Source organism: Tupaia chinensis, unplaced genomic scaffold, assembly GCF_000334495.1.
Source record: "Tupaia chinensis unplaced genomic scaffold, TupChi_1.0 Scaffold000074_1, whole genome shotgun sequence".
In the NCBI taxonomy this organism is placed as follows: Eukaryota; Metazoa; Chordata; class Mammalia; order Scandentia; family Tupaiidae; genus Tupaia; species Tupaia belangeri.
In genome coordinates, this window is record NW_006159534.1 from 4,471,225 (window position 1) to 4,478,603 (window position 7,379).

At 39.9% G+C, this 7,379-nt stretch overlaps 1 long non-coding RNA gene across 1 annotated transcript in view; it reads left to right on the forward strand.

Annotated features, from left to right (window-relative positions):
• Positions 1–4,914, forward strand: part of LOC102492482 (uncharacterized) — a 68,233-nt gene extending 63,319 nt beyond the window's left edge. Inside the window, exon 3 of the long non-coding RNA XR_003547724.1 lies at positions 4,332–4,914. This is a non-coding gene — a long non-coding RNA (uncharacterized LOC102492482). The remainder of the gene's footprint in view (positions 1–4,331) is intronic.
• The last annotated feature ends 2,465 nt before the right edge of the window (positions 4,915–7,379 follow it).

Genomic DNA, 7,379 nt, shown 5'->3' on the forward strand with positions numbered 1-7,379 from the left:
TTTTTGTCCTGTCTTGAGCTGTCGATAGGTGCATGTACCTACTATTTGAACAGAATACTAACCTGTTTCTAGGCTTTAAGTTTCAAGGAAATATCATTACTAGTTCAAAACTGCTTTTCTTGAAATGACCAGCTGAACTTGCTATTGAAAGTGGTTAGATTACTTATGATATTGTGTGATCAACAAAATGTTGGGGGAAAAGGAATGGAAGACAACTGTATATAGCAGAGATAGGGTAATAAGAGAGTGGGAAAGGGTAGAGGGTCAAACATGTGGTAAAAAACACATATATACATATACATATGTATGAAAGTAGAAATGGAATATTATTGATGATAACATGCATGATTAAGCCACTATGCAGTCTATCTTAGATAGGAAACCACATTTAGTATGTTGTGATGATGCTCAGGGAATGAATGTAAATTAATTTAAAAAAATTTTCAGGAGAAAAAAAAAACGAACAGAAAAACCCCACTAAAACTGCTATCAAAAAAAATAAATGCATATTTGATGACTACAGTAAGCTATATAGCCCCAGCTAGGTACTACTTTATAGTATGTCCATTCTATTCACTGAGGTTTATGCCTAAAGTCAGACTTGGGTTCAGGTATATGTATATATCAGCTGTGCTTGCTCTTACAAATATTTAGACAAATTTAGTTCATTAGCAAATCAATTAAATGGGGAGGGGGGAAGGCATAGAAAGCAACCATGGACACCAGAGGCAATGTGGGAGGAGTGTTGGACAGGGCAGAGGGTGAGGGATAGGGAATCAAGGATGGCAAAAAAAGAGAAAAAAAAGCAAAATATACAAGACATAAGAAATGGAAAATTATTCGTTGATAACATGTATGTCAATTGAGCCAATATACAGTGTATTTTGGATGGAGAATTCATTTTGTATGCTGTAATGATGTATAGTGAATTAATGTAAAAAAATAAATTTAAAGGAAAAAAATAAATGGAAAAATAAGTAAGATGTAGCAGAGCAGTAATTTAAAAAAATAGTTTGTTTTTGACCAAGATCTAAAGAAGAAAATCAAAACTTACAGGTGATAAAATATAAAATGTGACTCATAGCTAGATGATAAGCTCACAAGTGGATTTTGTGGCAGGTAAGATGGGACTGGTTTCAGATATAGATTCCTAATAGCTGGGGGGTTTGTGCCAATAGGGAGCCAGGAGATATGGTCTTAGGGAATGAAAATAGAGCTACAGAGGCCAGATTTGGAAGTTCAGAAGTGTAACTCCCTTCAGTGTAAGGCAGAGTAAACAAATTCCTCCCACCAGCTCAAGAGAGAGCATGAAAGCTGCTTTCTGTTCAGAGCTCAGGGTAGAAAATAAAATGAACCGGAACTAGCAGTTGGAGTAATGGCTATGTTGTTGGACTCCCATATAGTTGACCGCAGTTCAAGTCCTGGACCCCATGGCTTAAACTCACACTGGGTGCATGTGTGTGCATGCCCAAGATCCCTAGAGGAAAATGGAGGAGAAGGGATTGTGACGTGGCCATCCCCCCTCCGGGGGGTGATTTCTTGCTTTCTGTCTCTCTGTTTCTGTCTTTCTGGTGAGCACACGCACACTGCAGCAAAAAACTCTCAAAAATAAAAAGAAAGAAAATGAACCTCCTGCATCCTGCTGGCCCCTAGGATAACTTAGATAATTATATTTGTAATGGCCTCTTTTCAAAGAAGCTTGAACTCTGAGGTACTAGGAGCTTTAACATATGAGCTTAGGGGCTAGCAGATAGCATAGTGCTGGACTTCCATGTGGTTGACTGCTGTTTGAGTCCTAGACCTAGTGGCTTGAAACTCACACCAGGCACATGTGAATGTGTGCCCAAAATCCTGAGAAGAGAATGGAGTAGAAGGAATTTCAATGTGTAGGGGAGTGATTTCTCATGTTCTTTCTGTCTCTCTGTCTCTCTCTGGTGAGTGCACGCACCCTAAAACAAAAATCTCTCTCAAAAAAATATATATACACAAATATATGTGTGTGTGTGTGTGTGTGTGTGTATTTAGGGGGGACACAAATCAACCCATAATAGAGATGATCCATAACAAGAAGCATCAGCTAGTGGGGAGTAAGTAGCATCCCAAGAATGTAATGGAACAATCGGAAAGAGCCAAGACTCTTAAATGCTCTCAGACTCAGTTTCCTCAGCTGTCCCTAGGAAGGCATATCCTTTACCTAACACAGTTATTGTGAGAATCGAACTAGACAGTGTGTGTGTACACAACTTGCAAACTGTGATATGCTTGGCTAACATTAGTTTTTGTTTTTATTATTTTAGCTAATTAAGAATAATAACTTCTATTTATTCAGGGCCATGCTAAATTTATCTTATTCAATTCTTACTATAACCTTGTGTGGTAAATATCCTCATTTTGTGGCTAAGGAGATTATGGCTGAGATAAGTTATTTGCTTGAAGCCATATGGATATTAAGTGGCAGAGCTAGGACTGAAACATTGGCCTGTTGGAGGTCCAATGTCTGAGCCTTTACTTTCTCTCAATATTTCCTGGGTATTAGGGCTAAATCTGCAGCAGCAAGGCCAAGGAAAAGGCAAAAGAAGGAGAGTTCTTATAGAGCGACAGAAGAAATTGTTTACTGCTTAAGCTAGTGAAATTAGGGTTTTTCTCTTATTTATAGCCAGAAACATCATAAACGATTTACTATCTCCTAGATTTATGTGACATAAATGAAGTAATTCCTGTAAAGTATTTAGTTCTGGGAAATGCTAACAATTATCCTTAATAGGACAATCTATTATGAAATTATATACTGTCTTCTCTGCTAATATGTGTTATATGTCTTCAAATATGTAGGAGAACATTTCTGGCCAGAACCTAAGCTTCTGCTTCTTTGGTGCCCCACTCAACTGTCAAACAAAATGCACAGTAAATGTTTAACATCTACTTCATTATTAATTTATATAGAGATGCGGGACCAGCAGTTAGCGTAATGGCTATGTCGCTGGACTCCCACGTAGTCGACTGCGGTTCGAGTCCCGGACCCGGTGGCTTAAACTCACACCGGGCGTGTGTGCGTGCATGCCCAAGATCCCTAGAGGAGAATGGAGGAGAAGGGATTGCAGCGTGGCCGCCCCCCTGGGGGGTGATTTCCTGCTTTCTGTCTCTCTGTCTCTCTCTGTCTGTCTGGCAAGCACACGCGCCCTATAGCAAAAACCTCTCCAAAAAAAAAAATTATATAGAGATGGATAGATCAATATATACTTTTTCTCTAAATGTAGCTCTGATGCACAATCCAATCCAGATGCTGCCCTTGTGATTTAGTTGAGATCATGTTCCCAAGAATAATTCTTTAATTGTTCTTTTTAAAATCGTTTTTTTCACTGACAGATAATAACTATACATATTTATGAGGAACAGTGTGATATTTCAGTACATGTATACATTGTATAAGCGTGAAATCAGGGTGGTTAGCATGTCCATCGCCTCATACATTGTCATTACTTTGGGGTGACAGCCCTCAAATCCTCTCTTTCAGTTATTGTGAAATATACAATTTTCATAGCAAAGGAAACAATCACAGGGTGAACTACAACTAAGAAGAACTTTTTTATTTTTACCTCTGGTAAGTAGTTCCAAGAAAATCTAAGTAGTTTAAAAGTTGGAAACATGATAGATCAGTCTGAAATTATCTGGAACATGCCAGAATCATAGGCTATGTGGGAATCATCATGTATACCGACTGTCTGCACTCTATGGCTGAAACTGAAAGATTAGAGGCTATAGAAACATGGAAACTGGTTATCGATACTGGATACAGTGTGGGAAGAGGATGAGAAAAGGAGGAGGGTCTGATAAAGACATTAAGGAGAAAAAGAGAGAGTCAAGACATCTATGGGACACAGAGATGGATTATTATTTGTTGATGATAATGTGTATAGTATCCCCAACTGGACTGGTGAGAAATGTATTCATGTTAGAAAATTCACTTTACAAACTAAGTGATGTATAGGGATTGAATGTATAAAAGAAATTACAATAAAATAAAATAAATTTAATAATAGTAATAACAGATGGAATTAAATAAATAATTCTTTTTTAAAAAGAAGATGAAAAACTATGTCTGACTTTCAAAATATTTTTGCACCAAAATAAATTTGTACTTTTATTCTACCTTTCCATGAACTTTTTGAAGTCCCATGAGCTAGAGCTGGAAAGGATTAGAAAAATCACCTGGGTTGTCTCTCATTTTACAGTTAAGATCTAGAAATTTCCTTCTGGTCACACAGCTAGAGGATGAGTCTCCTGTCCTAATCCCTTTCCATGATTTTTTATCTCTTCTCTACTTTCTCCAGAGTCAGCTTCCCTTTCAATATGATTGAGGGGGAAGTCATTCCAAAGGCTGAGCTGCTGGGAGCCCAAGTGAACCAGTGTATCCATTTCCTGGTAAGGTCACTCTGCAGAGTTGCTGCCAGGGACCAGGTGGCCTGGCACAAGATCTGAGACTCGGCATCCTTTGCTGACTGCAAACATCAGCCCCTCATCCCTGAGGGTCACCGAGGGCGAGGAGCTGGGCGAGGCCTCTCCCTGTCCATGTACCAGTCAGCTCCTTACGTGAAGGTCTGGTGATTCATCATTCCACTGGAGTTTGAGCCTGGTGGTGCCATCTATCCTACAGCGATATTCAGGAACACTGGATAGGCCTTAGTTCTATTTGCATCTCCTGTTCGCCTCTCCAGGAGGTCTACATCTCACCTCCACCAGAAAGCCTTCACCTGCTCCCCACTTCTATGTAGTCAGCCTGGTCTACTTAAAATTCAGTGCAAATGTCTACTGCTTTATAAGAATTTCCCTGGTCTCCCACTCCCATTAGAATTAACCATACCCTCCTCTATGTTCCCATTATACTCTGTTTATAACACCATCATAAAATTTAATTCAAAGTGGCTTTAGGTAAGTCTTTTCTATGAGGTCAGTGTTTTTCCAGCATCATATACATACAAACAGCTGGGGCTATGGGTAAAACACAGATCTAGATCCTGTATGTCTGGGATGGGGCCTGAGACTCTATGTTTCTATCAAGCTCTTAGGTGATACTGACACTAGTAGTCTGTGGACCATATTTGAATGGCAAGATACTGCTTTTGAATCCCTTAAGAGCAGATGCAGATGACATACCTCATTTTTCTTTGTAATTATCAACTTTCAGCAGTGTCTGGCTGATGCAGTGGTTAATATATATATATTATATATATATATAATATATATAATATATGTATATAATATTATATATATGCTGAATTGCAGTAGAGTGGGTTAAAGTTTCTGGGATGTTCCTTTTAAATGCAAATATGTGATCTGGGCAGGCTTAGAACATCATTGTAGTTGAGATGGCAGAAAGTGGCATGGGAAAATTGTGAGGTTCATAGGAGGTAGGAAATCCTGAACAGGACCAACACCTCAGTTTTACAGATCTGGGACCTTAGTTTGTATCAGTTTATTTAGGTTTTGAAGGATTGACTGATTCTAATATAGAAACCAGAGGCCAGTTAATTAACATTAAAGGATATGTCTTTCCAGTGACTGAAATACTTAGATCTGCTTAGGAGAATGCCCCCCCCACACACACACACAGACACACACACACACACACACACACACACACACACTCCTATCCACGCTTTCCTCTTCTTCATGCCTTGGGATCAAGGTGGGGAGGGATAACTTAATTAGCATCTCCTGGTGATTGTTGACTCGGGACATAATAACTAGATGAACTCACAGGGAAAATGCAACAGGTAAAGGAAAAGCCAACAGATTGTTCCTTCTCCAAGAGATTTCATTTCTGTAACCATCAGAGTACTGATTTTCTCTCAAATAATGTCTTTCTTTTTGGGCAGCCCTGGATAAAGTCAGGTAAGTTTTTGCTTTTAGGTATCTGTGTTTTTGAACTCCATATTGACTAGCCTGTCCCCTTTAGTCTTTTTTTTTTCCCCTTTAGTCTTCAAAATAACAGATTTACTGCAAAAAGCAGTTGTGTCACAGGCTTGAGGATATACTCAAGTGGCGTTAAGTATCTCTCAGTGAGGGACACTTGCAAATGATCACTCTCCTTTATGCTGACCTTCCTGTCTCCCCCACTGTGGGTTCTCCCTGAGAAGGAGGGCTCTTCAAGGCTGCAATGACAACCTTCACCCACTTACGTTTGTTCTCTATTGAGCTGGGATGTGATACTTCCTACTGACAGCTTGTGACCAACCAGCTCAACATGTTCCAGCTAGCCACTAACCATGTGACACACTGTGAGTCACTTTCCCCTGGGCTTCAGTTCCTTCATCTGTGAAAGAGGGATTTGGAAGCTATAAGCTCCCTGGTCTCATTCAGCCTTAGATGGTCAACTTACCTATTTAATATAGTTCTTTAATATATAATTTAATAATATACATATGAGTGTTTAGATTTATAAACTACTTTAAAATACAATATTTCATGAGATTCCCATAAATCCACATTTAAATATGAGGAGATTGAGTCTTAGAGGAGTTAAATAATTTATATTAAAACATCCACCTAGACAATGACCAAACTAGGTCTCAAGCATAGATAAGACTCTTTGTTTGCTTAATTACTAACTGATAGTGTCTCCTGGGGCTGAGACCAGGAGGATTTTTTAATTTAGTCCCCACTCCAGAGCAAGTATAGCTTTCTGGCTTCCTCACCTTTCCTCTGCTCACTTATCCCTTCTCAGGGTTGGAGATATTCACTCTGTTGTGTTCTTTCTGAATTCTGCGTGTTCTTTCTCAGCCTTCTCTATCTCTCTCTCATCTTTTTCTTTTCTTCTTCTTCCTTTTTTATTCCCATTTCCCCCCCACCCCCATAGTGCACGTACACTCAGCAGAGAGAGAGACAGAGAGAGAAAGTGAGAAATATCCCTCAAGGGGGATGACTATTCCACAATCCCCTCTCCTCCACCCTTCTCTCAGGATTTTGGGCATGCGTGTGCATATACATGGCATGATTTTTCAAGCCACCAGCTCTGGAACTCAAACCATGCTCGGCCAAGTGGGAATCCATCACCTTAATTACCATGCCACCTGCTAGCTCCTCTCTCCTTCCTCTTTCTGTTCCTTTCCTAACCTCCTCCTTTTTCTTCCCTCCCTCCCTTTCCGGGAGTGCTGGCCTCTCTTGATAAACATCGCTAGGTTCAGCTTTTATAAAGATGTTGCCCCCACTCTAGGTGAATCTGTGGATCAGTGAGGACAGGACAGTAGTATCCAGGAGTGGCTTGATGAGCAGCATGGTGGTTTCTAGTCTGGGCAGTGTTTTCCACGGATCAGCTGAAGGACAGCCTGTGTTGGAGTCACAGTGGTGAGGTTCAAAATGTAGATTACCAGGCCCAACCC